The sequence below is a fragment of the Leptonotus elevatus genome, chromosome 1 (genome assembly GCF_054856555.1).
Source record: "Leptonotus elevatus isolate MCC_2025b chromosome 1, RoL_Lele_1.0, whole genome shotgun sequence".
Taxonomy (NCBI): domain Eukaryota; kingdom Metazoa; phylum Chordata; class Actinopteri; order Syngnathiformes; family Syngnathidae; genus Leptonotus; species Leptonotus elevatus.
The window spans coordinates 13,517,774-13,535,246 of record NC_141239.1 but is presented as its reverse complement, the minus strand read 5'-3'; positions in this window follow the sequence as shown (position 1 = coordinate 13,535,246).

Here is a 17,473-nt window from a genome sequence, read left to right as displayed (position 1 = left end):
TTGGGGTACTTCAGGTTTCTAGTCTTAAAGTCATGTATGGTTGAATCTACGGCAAAGTTCTTCCAAGCTTGCTATCGTTCGATTTCGAGCGGCTGTGGAGGGGCTTCAATGGTGAGGGTGCTGACTATCTTTTGAACCAGTCATTTCAAAATCGTCATACAAGCAGCACGCCTGGGTGGATTGTAGTGTGCCTGATCATATCGAAAAATGTCTCTTATGTTCTATTCCGTGGTTATGGACATCAGGTCCAAGACGACTACGGTGCTGTTGTTAATCTCCACCGGAAAGCAACCTTGTTACTACGAGGCACTGGAGAACGAAAGGTGTGTCTGATTGGATCTATTCACACACTACATACAGCAAATATGTCCAGTGGTGGTGGGATGTCAACTATAAATCCACGTGGAGTGGAGAAGTGTTAAAATTTGCATTTCTTCTACTGTCAGACATTTCCTTGATCAGGTGAACGTCCTGAGTGAACCCACGGTGGCCCGCCAATGTCCTCCCTGCACTTCCCTCATCCACTGAGGACTTCCTGTCATCACTGTGTCACAGACGAGAGCTCAGCACCTGTTTCGGGTCAGCAAATGGAAGGGGGGTGGGGGGGAGGTGGGGTTGGGCTGAGGGTGGCGGTGGTAGTGATGAGACTGCTCTCTCTTCCCTTCTCCTTCATCTCTTATCCTATAACACCCCCACTTTCATTGCGCTGTGGATTGAGTGGCAGCGTCCACAGTTCAGGCAAAAAGGGTGATGCTTCATTTCATCTCTGTTGTCATGACAACGTGACCCGCGAGCAGGGGAAAGAAAGAATATATTTGACTCCATTGCCTTCTAGAGATATGGATGTTGAATGTGGCTTTTTGAGGGGAAATATAGATAAATAAGGGACATCAGGATCCTATTGGTCAGGAATACTGGAGATGTGATGTATCTATATGCGGGTGGGTGCCATGTTAATGCACATATTATCGGTTAGGAGAAGTGAATTGCGAGTCTTCGATCATCGACCTCAAGCCATGAAGCCCGAAACCGATGACCAACATGATACACCACACTGAAAGATCTGCCCACTGACTAAAGAGTGTGGTCCTCACCCCAAACCAGAACTCTTACACGACCAATCAAATGTCGTACACGGACTAACCCATGAGAGGCAGCAATGTGTCATCAGGTATTTAGAGTTACATAAAAGAAGAAGAGTAACCAAGGCGCCACTATTTGGTCGTTTCCATTTTCTTCAGTCAAATCATTTTCTGGTTGGCTGTCATTCAATTCCACATCGTAGGTGTTGGATTTCATTTATTTATTAATTTATTGTAATTAACTGTTCATCGGGAAAACAATGATTCAGGCTCCTTTCTGTGTTTACCAGGCTTTAAATGGGGTGCAAAGGACTCTTGAATTGCCTTGTATTTTAGGATTCATACTTAAAAACTTACCAAATTTTGTTGGTATGTTCATTCCTGGTAAAAATGTACATCTGGTATTATATGGGCATCAGAGTGAAAAACCCGTCCCAATAAGACGCTATGAATTATAAAAACAAAAACGTCCAAACGGGACCCTATGAATAAAAAAAATAAAAATAAAACATCCCAATAGGACCCTATGGACAAAAAAAATGTCCCAATAGGACCCTATGAATTAAAGAAAAAACTCCGCCCGAATAAGACCCTATGAATAAATTTAAACAAAAACATCCCAATAGGATCCTATGAATATTTTTTTAAATTAAATCGGCCCACAAAGTCAGTTTCACTGAAATTGGTAGCAAGGTCTATAATGAGTAGGCCCATAAAAAACAAAACAAAGACAACAGAAGTCTGCCAATTTGTCCTCAAAGTGGACATTTTAGGGCCATTTTCAGGGGTCCATCAAAAAGAAACTTGCCCAAAAGATTTTGTATGCTCATTTTCTTCCAATGAAAATTTCACAATTCCTGCATGCAAGCACACGCATCCTAGTGAAAATGTACTATTTATAACAATATATTGTAAACCATATGTACACAAATAGGCGCTTATTAAAACAAGACAATTTATTGCTTCTTCTAAATCTAATAATAACACAGTTGAAGTTAGCATGTTGGCTTGGCCCACGACAAGCCTTTCAATTCCTCACGTGGCCCTTTTGGAACATTAATTGGCTGGTCTTGGTTCACATGATCTAAAAAGTGCAAAGAAAGGACAACAGGACAAACACTGGACAATCTTCAGCTCCTAAATTATTAACCCCACCTGCCACCCACAGCCCACCACCATCTCCACATCGTGGCCCAGCTCCTGTAGCTTCCGATTAGCCGCAAAGATGTCAAGCAATGCTGGCTGAGCTCTTTGGCGCTGTCATCCATCCCTGATGCTTGGTGACACAGCCGTTAGGCGTCCTGTTTTATATTTCATATTGTGCACGACACCTGCCCATCACCTCACTGGGAGATATATATATATATATATATGGAATTAAGTGTCTCAGTCTAGCAATAAAAGTGTCTAAGCTAGTTTCACTTGGTGTTACATTATTTATTTTGATGCATAGAAATATTTGAATTAAATCATTATTATTATTATCTTGATGTAAGAAATACTTTATCTTATACTCTGGCATTTATTAAAATTATGCATAGCCCGGTTTTACTGCTACTTCTCCTCTCTCGTGACTCTTTTGTGATTAAGGACTATGCAAATGAATTTGACATGCGATGGGCCGCATCTGGCCCCCAGGAGTGAGTTTGATCATTTTCCAGGGGTCCTAGATGATTGTGGGATTGCTACCAAAGTGAAACCACAATGACAGGTGGGGGACTCTAAATTGTGCAGTTTTAGAGATTTCTTAATTGCATGTGGGTGGTGAAAGTTTAATGTCTCACAATTATTTAGACTTGTGCCCCTCACATTTATAGGAAGTAAAACCGAGAAGCAAACTATTTTCTAGATCATTCCAAAATTGCTCAATTGGGTTCTTTCAGACCAAACTCAATCGAGCTTAGCTTTACAGTTCAGCCCACCCCAACAAACACAGTTGGGAAGCAGCCAGTGGTCCAGTACTGCCCTCAAAGAAGTTGCTTAACCAGCCACAGGGGGGCAGTGTTGTAACGGGGACTGTCACATGCTCTTATTGCTCTGTGAATCTTTTCCATCAGCACTTGAAAGTCAGAAAATATTTACCTTTATGATTTTGAATGTGGATGGACTCAGGCTTTTGCCTCACTTTAGGCTTACCACAAAGGCATATTCACCATGACAACACTTTTGCACACGCAGAAAAGCAGTTTCATCTATAGCAAAACGGAAACAAGGAAATTAACCTTATGCAAATAAAATTTCGTATTCATTTAAGCGGGGGAAAAAAAACAGACTTTACAATGATAATGCTCACTTTTGATTGATAGTATGTTTCTACTACTACTACTACCTTAGCAGCAGTAACTTGTTTAAAACAATAAAATAAGAAATGCAGAACAGAAGCTAAAAAAGAAATACATGATATGAAATTTGAAATCTCAATGAAAAAAATGTAACTGTACTTTTAAAAACTAAAAGATGTGGTGTAAAAACTTTAAAAAATTAAAATAAACTAAAAAACAAAACAAAAAATACATTTAAAAAAACAAATTTAAAAATAGAAATAACATTTTTTTAAATTAAAGTGACTAAATATTTGATTTATTTGGAACGAATAAAATAAAAGGTGTAGTGTAAAAATATGTTAAAAATACCATACATACAATAAGACGAAATACTTCTAAATAATAAAACATTAACAATTATGATGAATGCATCATTTAAAATAAAGTTGTGAATGTTGAACGTTAGTTAAATTAAAAAAAGAACACATTGTTGAAAATAGAAATACATGTAGTAATAAAAAATTGAAAAAAGAATAAAACAATTTACAATCTTTTTTTCCCAATTGAAGTGACAATACGATTAGTTTGAAAAAATAGTCGAAAATTACGATTAGTTTGAAAAAAATAGAGTCGAAAATTAGAAAATGGACAAAAATAACAAGTGGAAAAGAAAACCATGAGTGCAACACTCATTGAAAAACAAAATAATCCTAATCTCACATTCTACCAAAGTAAATATCGAAGACGGCACATTTACTGTCCTTGTGGTGGGCTACTTCTAGGTGCCCCTTTCCCCATTGCCAGATAACAGAGCAGCATACAGAGCAACACGAAGCCTGTGCTCATGTATTTATTCTTTAATGATATCCTTGCACGGCTAAATCCTCTTTAATAGTCCGCACCCCGCTGAGAAAACACCGTGGAGTCCCCTCGGTGTGTGTCAGTGCATTCTAAATGTAGATGATAGTGGCACACGTGCACAGTGGAGCATCTTTCAAAGTCGGTCGCAGCTCATTTGACGCAAACGAGGAAAGGGAATTTGTGTTGTGGGAAAATGTTATCGTAGATGATGGCTGTCATCTGTTAGGGACGGAAAGGAAAGCCAAAAATAATACATTGTTGAATCTTTGCATGTGGAGCTCTTTCCTATTCTTGCTTGATGTGCTTGCCGTCGTATTTAGCACTTCAAAATGCACCGCACATTTTTAATGGCAGGTCTGGACTGCTGGCAGGCCAGTCTACAACTCACACTCATTTACTCCTTTCGGCATTAAAATGGAAGTCAACTTTAAACATTTCTTGACAATATTATGTTATATGTGACCTCACTAGTCTAAACGACCAATCGCAGCTCACCTGTTTTCTGAAGCTCCGCTATGATTGGTTGTTGTCTGAGACCTGAGCAACATTGATGTCATCTACAGTCGACAGCAATTGGCAAAATGGCCGCTGATATTGACAAAAACTGCTGGATTTTGCTGCTTAACTCATATTCAACTAACGCAATACTAAGCAGAATATCATATTTAGACTAGTGGGGCTGCAAAGAACATATTGTAAAAACAAAAAACAAACCTGTTATGGTCCACTTCCCCTTTATTAGTGCCTTCACAGATAGTTGCTAGACATGTCACAGGCACAAACACACACCCTTACCATCACAAATTTTGGCTTTTGAAATTTGCACTGATAAAAGTTTGGATGGAGGATACAACGTCCATGTTTCGAAAAACTTGAAATGTGGAATCGTCAGACCAAAGTACACTTTTCCTCTTTGAATCAGTCCATTTCAGATGAGCTAGCAGCGTTTCTGGCTGTTGTTAAAACTCTTTTACTGCCAAAGAATTTTCACTCACCTTTCAAGGCAAACAGAAAATTGTGTGCTATGACTACATAAACATGGTGTATGCCATATGAAAGATCGTGTTCCATTCTTTCATTTGAAAAAAAAGAAGTATGTTTCTACTAGGGGTGTTAGAAAAAATCTATTTGGCAATATATCGCAATATTACAGTGCGCAATTCTCTAATCGATTTGAAATGCAGCCGAATCGATTTTTTAACTTTTTTTTTTTAATGGGAATATTCAACAAAACATCTTACTTAGGGTTAGGATTCACACATTAAGCATGGAAGAATGTTATATTCATGGAACATTAAGCCTTAATATTTTATTTCAGTGCTGTTCGAACATGAAACAGACTGCAACCTGTTTGTTAAATTCAGTGGCTCAGTTATAAGCCTGAATTTTCAAGTTTACTGATAAGTATTTTCTAAATTTGAGTTAAAAAAAAAAATCGCAATAATCAATTTATAGATTCGCATCGGGATTAATCTGTATCTTTTTGTGAAAAGATACATTTTGACTTTAACACTAATATTTTTTGTTTAGTGACACTCTGTGAATTAGATTTAATGTGACAAACACTTTTTTCATTCACGTCATCCTTGAAAAAGTTCTATTTCCTAAGATCCGCTATGTTTTCATCTAATTTCATACCCGGGAGCCCATTGAAGAGAGATACAATGCTGCCATCTGCTGGCCATAGTTAGTGGGTGTTTTTAGATTTTCCAACACCATTCACAAAAGGAGCGCTGCACAAGATGTTACACTGCCCATTGACGTCAATTGACGTTATTGGCAGTATACAAAGGGTGTGTCCTTAACGTCAATTGACGTTTTTGGCAGTAAAAGAGTTAATGTATGCTTTCGCTTTGCATGGTAGAGTTTCAGCTTGTATAAGGTTGGGTTTTGAGTGGGTTTTATACTCAATCATGACATTCACCTGTTTCCAATGAACCTAAAAAACACCTCATCAAGTTACATAATTGTCCCTAACCCTATTATCATTATTATCAAAGAATTTTGCACAGAAGCTGAATCTAGCCCGCGGGCCATGAGTTAGGTACAGATGAATGCTTCTAATTAGTCCAGCGTCCATGCAGATGTGATTGTCATTCACATTTGGGAGCCGTAGAAACGGAGCAATCTCGTCTGTTTGAGCCACATTTATATTTTATGGGCCCAGGGTCTGTATGAGATGACCCCTTTCAAGCCGCCCCCTCCCCTTTTGCGGCTGTTTTTATTGATCCCTCCCTTATTGCTGCCACTGTTTGCCGCCCACATCTCAGGTATGTTTGAACTGAACACACACACATTATATATATATATATATATATATATATATATATATATATATATATATATATATATATATATATATATATATATATATATATATATATATATATATATATATATATATATATATATATATATGATGCTGGTCTGAAAATGTGAGTGAAAGGGAGCAGATGGTGGCATGAATAGTGCAGCAGGTCCCGTTTCTTAAACCCTACTTGCCCCACTCACACTCACTTTTTGCATTTGCATGCAGCACATTACCCCAACAAACGCCCCTCATAATTGATGTGGCCACGTCATTACAAGGTCAAGGTCAACGTGAGGACGGATTTCCAGTAGTTGGTGCCTACAAAATCCTTTTCCTCGACACACAGGTCAAACTTAATGAAACAGCATGTCACGCCACATTTACGGTGTGTACGTTTGGTACCGTCTTCTCACAATTTTGCCACCTAATTCCCGGCATGTGTGCCGGGGGAGGAGTTCACACGAGCGCCTTAATTATACATGGCAGCCCAGGGCAACACATGGGCATTAAAGTTGCATGGCTAGCTCAGGACGGACAGACCCACGTCAAAATCGGTTTGGTGACCGGGTAAGCCACCACCTTCAGTGTCCTCACCTTAAAAATCAGGACAAAAAGAGATCTCCGCCATCTTTATATGTACTGTATAAAAAATGACAAATAATCAAAACTGTGGTCACAATATGGTAAAGTTCAAGAACTGTTTGACACTTTTTATAGCCTTTTAAAAATCAGTTGCTTTTTGTTGGACTCACCGTCTCGTGTCTAATAGGTCACTGCTCACCCTCTACTGTGTTGTACCAATGTTAAACTCTGCCTCTGTAATGTCGCGCCTTAAAAATCATACAGTCACATTTTCCATAGACGTAAACATGGTGTTAAAAAAAAAAGAGTCCATTGTCAAAATAAGGTCAGGATCAAAATATACAACACACTTCTTACTGCCCTGTTGAAATCAGATGCTTTTGGTGTATGTTCTGTTTGAAATGACTTGCCCGCACCACACCCGTCGCCATGGGCGGGCCATAGTGGTCCGTGCCCGCCCACCAAGAGGCTTATGACCTCTCAAGCGCCCACTTGAGGTACAGATTAAAAACAGAACAACTTTTTTTTTGTTTTAATAAATGTTGATATTGACTTATTTTACCACAAAGACATCAAAACTATAAAAAGAAAAACAAAAAAGGTTGAATTAAGTTTGATTGATGAGAGTCTGTCACAACTAATTGGGGGGGGGGGGGATCAGGCACGTACTGCTCAAGCGACATACATGACGTCACGTACGCGCATTACGTCATTGTTGACACTATTGAATCATAACTCATCTGATCAAAGTTATCATATGGATATAAGTGGTTGACAAAACAAAACAAAACAGTGTCCTCCTCCTAGTCTCCAAAATCGGACACTAAAACAACGCCAGATGCTGTCGTTGGAGAATTCAAGACAGAAGCCTTCGCTAATTACCCCACGGAGCCGCCTAGCAAAGAGCCATCATCCAGCAGCACATCATTTTCAAGTTCTACCCTTACTGGCGAAGCATTTGGGCAGCAACTCCTTGTTGGATGTGTGGATGTGAGTGACCTTGGCACGGACAAACCCAAACAGGTTGTGCTAACAAAGTTTCCTGTCAAATTTTTGGGTTGAAAAAATAATAATAATTTTCCTCCGTGCCATTACAGTTTTCTTTTCATTGCGCATCTCGTTAAACTATTGTCATTTTTTGAGCCGGTTAACCGACTTCTACAAGCAGAAGATACTGACTTATTCACTGCGGTCAAACTTGTGAAAACTGCGCACGGAAAAAGAATTTTCGGAACTGTGGGGCCTTTGCGCTCCTCCAGCCACATGCGCCGATGACCACCCCAGGCCCAGGCAAGAGAAGACGAACAGTTAACAAAAATCTTCGTGAGTTTTCAGTAGAAGAAACAGTTACAGCTACAAAGTGACACAGATGAAAAGACCCAGCTGAAGCAATTATTCTACAGTGTTATTGATGTTGTGCAAGGAGAGATAGATGCACGTTTTTGGAGAGCGCAATACGGAGCCCATTGGCGCAAAGGCAACTTTGAACCCAGAGACCGAAGGTAATTTCCCGGACCCATTAAAAGTAAAACCACTAGTTGAATCAGCTGGGATTGATGTGGATGAAATGGAATACACTGTGGCTCGTGAGTTCCTAGTGAAAAAATTGACCGACATCCCGCTTCCCCCCGGAGATGGAAAATGGACAATAGCGAACCTTCTTAGCACTTTCAAATGTCCACTCCAAGCTATGCCAACAGTTGTCACTGCCTACCATTAGGAGCTTCCACAGCAATGTGTTAAAATTATTTTTTCTACACTCAAAAATGTTTTCTCGGAGCATCGGCGCAGTATGCTTCCCGGAGGCCCAGCTGATTCAGCTTGCCTTTGAAAAAGACCTCACTCACAAATTCAAGTCAGACTGGAAGGATGCATTGATGAGGTTCAGCACAGAAAGTGTGTGTGTGTGTGGGGGGGGGGGGGGGGGGGGTGCGTGCACGGGGGGGGGGGGGGGGAGTGCGTGTGTGTGTGTGTGTGTGTGTGTTACATGATGACAATGCATGATATACCTAAATTGCACCTACCGTGGTGCTTTTTCAGTTTGAGGGTTGCCTCTGATGTACCATCACATATATGGATCTTTTTTTGATAGTATAATATTTCTTTCGATTATTAAGATATGACGTTGTTGGCTATAGCTGGTCATTTTTGCTTTTAGTCACGTTTAAAATGATTATGTGCGTCAGTGCTTTGCAAATCCAAAATCTGGGTTATAATAAATGTGCCCCCCCATGCATTTTATGGGCCCCCCTTATGAATAATTTCTGGTGACAGGTCTGGCCCGCACTCACTACACTTACTCAACTCCGGGGTTATAAATTTGATTTCACAACTTATTTGGACATTACAACTTAAAACAAAACTTACTTTGTTTATGCAAATAAATATTACAACAAAAGCCACTCCGGTCCAATCTCGAGCAGCAGCTGCTTGTTGTTAATACACATCCAACAGTACAAATTAGATCTCAAACTTGAAATAAAATGTTTGTGCCACAATTGAAGTAAATTTTAATGGAAACAATCTCACTTATGTTGTACACTCTCAGGCAGCAGCTTTAATCTGTAAAGTGCACTTACTTCGTAAAGTGCATTTGAAATCTTGAATTAGAGAATATCTGTGAAACGCTTAATCAACTATCGATTATTTGTGATTATCAATTATTCATGTAGAGACTGTTGAATTTAAAACGTTCCAAATCCTTAGAATATTAGCCTCTCAAAAGTAAATATGCTCCGATGTCTGTAGCCTTCCATGACATCAGACTGATTATCTTTTGTGTTTAATTAAAATAATAATAATAATAATAATAATAAATTACAAACAGTTTTAAATTTAGAAATGGATGATTCACCAATTATATGGATCAAACCAGTAACAAAATCACAATTGATTTGTTTGCACCTTTTCTACAATGTTGATTTGAAATAATGGCCTGTTTTTTTAATTAAGGGCTGGAAATAAAAAAAATTTAAATCATCAAATTAATCACCAAAATAATCTACAGATGAATCGATTTTTTAAATAACCATTAGTTCATTGGTTTCAATTATCAAGGCAAATAAATATCAATACCTCTTGTCTATTCTCAAGCAGCAGCTGCTTGTTGTTAATGCAGAGACAAAAACCTCCCCAATGATTTGCACCAGAGTGCGACAAGTGGATGTTAACCATGCTCTGATTTGTAGGATAAATTGTTTAAACTATACTACCTTGGTGGTGGTATTACAAACACAGAAGAGTTGGAGATTGACACGAGCTAGCATTTCATTGTCCCTTTTTATAAAAGCAAAGACTGTTTAATAACTTACATCGGAACACACCCTCATCGTTAACATGACAAAATCATGCTTTTTTGATGTCGTAATTTTAAAAGCGGTTGCTGTATTCTTACACTTGTACGACAGTGAAGGACAGTTTTTTGATGGCGGCAGTTTATTTTAGATTTTTCGACAGGCAGTCATCACATCAGCGCGGTCGAAGACAGGCCACTCTTTTTTTTTTTTCCTGACATCTGCTCCAATTCCTAGACTGATTGGCTCACGGGATGATTGACAGCCACCCTGTCGGGTTAAAGCGACCCGACAGGCCTGATGTGCTCAGGTTTCCTTATTACCGGACAAAATGAGACCGTTTGGAGGGGGGGATGGTTTTGTCATTTGAGGTCAATTTGAGTCAAGCGATCGCGCGGGATCAACCGCAGCAAGACCACCGGGGGGCATTGGGAGCTCGGAATTGTCATGTTTCCACACACTTTGTGCCTCTCACTCGCCTTTTAAACAATCTACCGCTGTGCTTTTGCTATTCCGTTTACCTCCTACCTGGGCAACGTCCCCCCCCCCCTTTTTTTTTTTTCAAAGAAGCTGTGGGTAAGATGGGAGCATAGTGCAGCATAATAATGATGCAAATGGAAGCCATGGTTGACTTTCTTTGTAGGCGATGCGGTCTTTGCAAAAGGGAGAGCATTCCAATGAACACTCTAGTCCACTCACCAGCAGTTACTGTTTGTTGTTAACAGATTTATTCGTTAAATTAGGGCTGGGCGATATTCAGGACAATTACAATTGTAATCGGTTTTAATCTAAAAACCCAACACGCATTTATTTAAGGTTTCATTTATTAAAAAAACATTCCTGTGCAAAATGTTCAGACAACAATGTATACTAATTCTGAATCAGTTTTAACATAAACTTAACATTATCGACCGGTTATAAGTTTAACAACCTCATCAAAAACAAAGGAATTTCATTTATTTGACCTGGACATGCCACAGTGAGGGCTAGGGGGACCAAATGCAACCTGATGAGTTTTACCAAAATTTACACCAGGCTGGTAAATTTCCGCCCAGGTCTCTGTGGAGGCGCAGAGGCCGCACCCACTATAAAAAAGCAGGCTCCCTGTTTATACGTCCTCTTTTATGCTGCCCGTCTCTCCGTGGCTCCCTCTTCACACTGCTGGCCCCCTGCTCTCTGGGGGTCCCCTCTTCATTCTGACACAGCTGCTACCAGTGGGCTAGCACACGGCTGGCGGGACCGCCAGGCCACGACCACCTCACGGCGCCATCGCTCCGCGACAGGCACAGCGAAACACGCTGCTTTTGGTCACTGCAAAGGCTAAAACGAATTGCACAACTGCGCTCTGAGGCCCCAACCAAAAAGGCCCCCCTTCAGCTAGCAGGTCGACCCCTGTGAGGTTCCCCAGCCATCCTGATGAACTATTTCTCTCTACTAAACCTTTTTCATCTGTTCTTCAACGGCTTGGTGAATCTCCAATCCAGGGTCCTGTGTCTCAGGCCAACGCGAGACCATCTGTAAGTGCAACTTTGCAAACATTAACCAGATTGTACAAACTGGTGCCTCTAATTGGGTTAAGCAATTAGGTTAAATGTTGGGTCCCATGTTCGATTGATTAGGAAGTACTCTGTGTGTGTATTATCAATTTATATTAACCTCTAAACTGAAGAAAATAAAGGGTTCAACCTTCATTTTACCTTCATTTTAATTTATATCCTGTGGAGCACCACATACATTTTTGATTAAAAAAAAATCAAAATTACTCAATATTAATTCAATATTAAGTTTGAGTCTCCTTCAATGAAGGAGTCAATTGATTATTAATTGAGTAATTAACCATTATTGATTCAATAATTAACTGGACCGATTTCCCTTACAATAGCTATTGTAAAAAAAATGTTTTTTTAAATTAACCACCCATCCAGCATTCTGCCACTTATGCAAAATTACAACTAACAAAAACAATTGGATGTAACAGAACATAAGAACAACAGCTTCTAATAATCCAGAAGACAAAACTCGATTTTATGATTTAGCAAATGTTCAATGATTCGATTTTTAAAATTATAATTAATCAAATGAATTTAATTTATTGCCCAGCCCTAAGTTAAATTCTACCTCAAACCATGAATAAGAGAATCCTCTCTCAATGCAGGTCATTCTACTCCACTCTCAAGCAGCTTCACTTGCTAGTGTACATATTTAATAAACTAGACTCCTGAGCAAAATTGGACCTCAAACCTTGAACGACAACAAGTTTCTTTTCTCGATGCAAGTAAATGTCGGAAAACTCAAACAGCTGCCTGTTAATGCACATATACAAACTTCATAAACTAAACTTCTAACAAAAAATACTTCTAGTCCATGGTGGAAGAGCAGCCTGATGCCTGTGAATAGCCAAAATTCCACGACAGCACTTTCAACTCAAAATGTCTGACAACCCTTGTGTCTCCGTTTCTTGTGTGGTGGCCACTCTCGGACCCTAAAATGAACTCTGAATCCATCAACAGGGATTCAACACTGACAACACTGAAAAAGTGAGCCATCAATGAGCGAGACGCGGAGTGGAAAGGAATCAAAAGGAAACGTCCCCTTGGCGGGATTCCCACAGCAGCGCGATGCCCGCTTATCAAGCAGATGTCTTCTCCATAACAGAAGGCCGCCCAGTGTGAGGCGGCGTCTCAAAAACACGTTGTGAGCGGTAATTAAAACGACTTTCTCAGCCGTCTCATGTCACTCTGCGGGGGAACGCCGAGACTGACGGCAGTCGGCGTGACGGCCGGGACAGGCTTAATAAAGTTCAACATCAAACGTGGACAAGCTACCCTTGCGGGAAGCGGCGGTCCGGTCTGTCACGGAAGCAGACAAAAGGAAGCCTGGTGCTTTGGGAACATGCGTGGACAGCAGGACGGACATCAGCGGGGATCTGTTGGGATTGTGCCATTACCAAAGTTTGTCAGAAAAACTCACAAATATCGATGCCCCCCAGTGCGCTTTGGTGCGCTCCATGACAACAGATGTCGCCTCGAGTCAGCCTTCCGATTCAACCGAACGTGGCTTCTCGTTTCTCGGAGAAAAGCCAGGGAAAAAAAGTTAGCACGCATCCTCACTACGGAGGGATTACACGTCTTAAAGAAAGATCCCATTTAAAACCCACAAAAACATCAATAATAAAAGGCAGCGGGAGGTTTAAGCACTCACTCAAGTATGAATCATCAAATTGATAAATCAGTTTAATTATTGCGGGTGCTGATAGCAAGTAGATGCATGGATAGGATTTCTGAAACCAATACTAATACCAATCTTTTTAATATTTAAGGTGGATGTGTTAACAAATTGCTCAAGATGAATACATTTTCATTAGTTTAGCATTTTTATGACATCCAAATAAGTTCATACAGGGACATTGGTACTGATACTATTGCTCTGGTTATTTATTATTTTCAATAACTACGTTGAATTCATGCACTGGTAAATAACCTTAACGTTTTTACGCGGACCAATACCAAGTCGAAACAGAGACAATATTAACCGATACTGACTTTTAACAACTAAAAAGTACAGTAGGCGAGTCATCAAATTTATTTTGAATTATGAATACTTTTTCATGGGCACTGTGATTCGATACCAAGAATATATTGATACCGATGCAGATAATCATCCATTGCGCTTTTTATTATCACATTGAATGCATCACATTATTGGCAAATTGGAATCAATTTAATGACCTTGAGGTGTTTGTGTGAGCCGATACAAAGTAGATACGGGGCAAGTTTTGCTGAAACTTTGACATACCAGCCTAATTCATTTTGTGACCACGCTCGTAACACAAATCATCCTATTGGGAAAAAATGGAACTACCATTAATCCGTTCCAGCCTTCCCCCAAAAACAACCAAAATAGCCCTCCAAGATGTACTACTAATCCTATAGTAAAAACATTAAAGGGGATGAAAAAAGAAAAACAGTTTTTGTCGCACTGCAATTAAATGCTGCTCCTCTGTTGTATCCCCCCTGGTCACCTGGGGGCAGTAGACTTATTGTTATTATGAATCCCACTTGATCTCTAGACAGTCCTTACCTCTCTGCAGCAGCCAATCATATTGCAGCAGGGCGGGGCCTGCCCAGAACGCAAATAGAATTCGTAAGGTCTCAACTCCTGTCTGAAATGATCAGTATGGCACTAATATTAGTCACTGTGTACAGAGGATAGCGTTAATAACTGTGAGTACTGTTAAATTGTCTGTCTAAATGTTGCTGCTAAACCATAATTGTTCAGTCAATTGCTTAAAGGGTTATTGCACTGCAACATGGATGCTAATTAGATATAAATTGAGACATAGATGTGTCATCAAATCACTTAATAAGATTATCATGATCTCAATTGTTTTTTGTTTTTGTTTTTTAAGAGTTTAAGAGATCAGAGAGGAGACTAACAAAGTAAAAGTCATTGTTTCTTCTAACTCCATTGAAAGCGTCTTCTTGGAGAAAAGACCGGTAAAAAAAAAGAAAGAAAAAAAAAGTGCAGTTAACACGTGTTCTGGCTACGTAGAGTTAACATGTCTTAGTTAGAAAATCCCATTTAAAACCTGCAAAAACATCAATAATAGAGTCAGCGAGGGGTTTAATCGCATGAGTTTTTAACGTTCTGCAGACAACAGGACGCTTGATGATGGTGACTGCATGTTTTATTAGCAGTGTAATTGAACCTCTTGTTGGCACGTCCGGAAAAAAAAAAAAAAAAAAAGATTCATTCCAGGTATTCCTAGCTTGCCAGAATTCTGCGGACAAATGTTTAGCATATTTAACAGGCCACGATCGATATGTTGTCTCGATTAATTCACCGAGGTCGACCCTGCCGCCTTACGTTTTCGCAGAGGTGACGCCGTCTTTGCTTGCCGATGACACGACGGCAGATAAGATCTTTGTTTGGGCTTGTAGGAGTCATATTAGTGCCTCTGCTACTCCACTGACCACTCGCACAGTGTGTGGGGTTCTTTCACAAGATTAGCACAACTGTTAGCACACGCAAAATGTAAATCTGTTTCGTTCAATTGTGCCGCTACGGTTTAATAGATATTACACATTTGAATTTAATAACTGACTTTTTTACGGCATAAATGACGGCGGCCGATTTAGCAGCTGCAAAATTGCTAACGTACATAAATAACACTGCAACACATTTTCTAAACAAGGCAGCTTTACTTGGTTCTTTGATTTCACACTTAATGGGTTGGAAGGCGTACCAGAGACCAAACAAGATGTATACAAAGAATAAAAAGTCTATTTTCCACAATATGTCCTCTTTCAGGATGTGTTATTTCCAGGCTCATTAAGAACAGTCCGTTTTTAGGGATGTGTAAGCACCATTAGTGTGATGGGTAGTCACCATTGCTAATCACCGCTGGTTATCCTTGATCCAGGGATTAACTTCTGCCGGTTTTCTAGCACTGGATGATGACAAAGATAGGAGGGGAAAAGGCTTACCGGTATTTTTGTCCTCTGATGCGGGGATGGGAATGACGCAAGATTAAATATTGATCCAACATTTAGAAAGTACAGGGAACATATTGGAGTTTCCGATATTTTTTAATGAAAATTCACCCATTTCTAAATAAATAAGTGAATGTTCAAGTGTTTTTGTGATTCTAAGAAACTTTTTTGAAAGCCTGGATTTCCACAAAATCTGATAGAGCAGGGGTCAAGAAACTTTCCTGTCAAAAAAGCCATTTTAGGTCAAATAAATAACCAAAAATGTGTTTGGAGCCATAAAACATTTAAAGATTATGACGAAAGAAACATTGTGTTAGTCTAATGTACTGAGGGCCCGAGAGTTAATTTGAGCTGGACCACAAATGACACAAAAATGTGCAGCATCTAATACTTTGACATTCATTTTCTTCTACCCTTTATCTTTATCTAAAAATTGTGTGTGTAATTTTTGATACTTTTTTGGGACCTTACTGCCTTCCAGTTAAATTTCTGACATTTTTGGCAATTTTGTGTACATTTTATGGTAATTTTTGGGATTTCGTCTTTTGTTTTTGGACATTTCATAGCTACTTTTTGAAAAATTTTCTTGTCTGCCTTTTTTTCCCCTTTAAATAAATGTTCTGCTTTTTTTGGCCATCCCAAAAATATTTTATGATAATCTTCTGCTTTTCTTTAGTTTTTAGTAGTAGTAGTAGTAGTAGTAGTTTTTTTGTGTGTGGACATTTTAGGTAAATTTTTGGAAAAAAAATCCTGTCTTTTTTATTATTATTATTATTATTATTATTATCTGACAATTATGGCAATTTCATGGACATTTTATGGTAAATTTCAGATTTTCCACTTCCTTTTGGGACATTTTATGTTAACTTTTTCAACTTTTTTCTCAACATTTCTTTTGAACACTTATGTATTTTTTTTATTTTAAATCATTAATTTATTTGAACATTTTATCTAAAAAATACAAATAAATACATTTAAAAAATAATAATTTCTACTAGGGCTGTGCAATGAATCAAAATTCAATTACAATTTCGATTATTACCCTCCACGATTACAAAATGGGCATAATCGTACAAAAACGATTATTAATACTAGGGCTGCGACGAGTTGTCATCATTTCTGCCTCGGATACCCGCTGAGATAGTCGTAGTCAAGCTAACGGCAGTATGCATGACAATACACGGGGCTAACGCTGAGAGAAAACCAACTTCAAAATAAACCTTACCTTGCCAAGTAGTATATGTAGATCAATGCATTGTAGAGCTATTATTTTTTAAGTAGTTTCCGGAGGCGCGTCGTCGCGGTATAAGGGCTGACGACGTGCTCGTCTATTCAGAGTTTGTGAACAACGGCAATAGAAATGCCCCAAACTGTTGCGACAGATGTCAGTAAGACAAAGTCCTGAAGTCACGTTCAAGCTCCAGTTAAGAGCGCTAAGACATAATTAAGCTGACATTGTATTGTACGGCGACTGTTGCCAGCGTTTAGCAGCGACTGCTAGCTAACAGTGAGCTACCAGCACCAAGCTAGCTAAAGTGCTCCAGCCGTCTGATTACTTTTCAAAGGCGTAAATACTACAGCCTGCAGA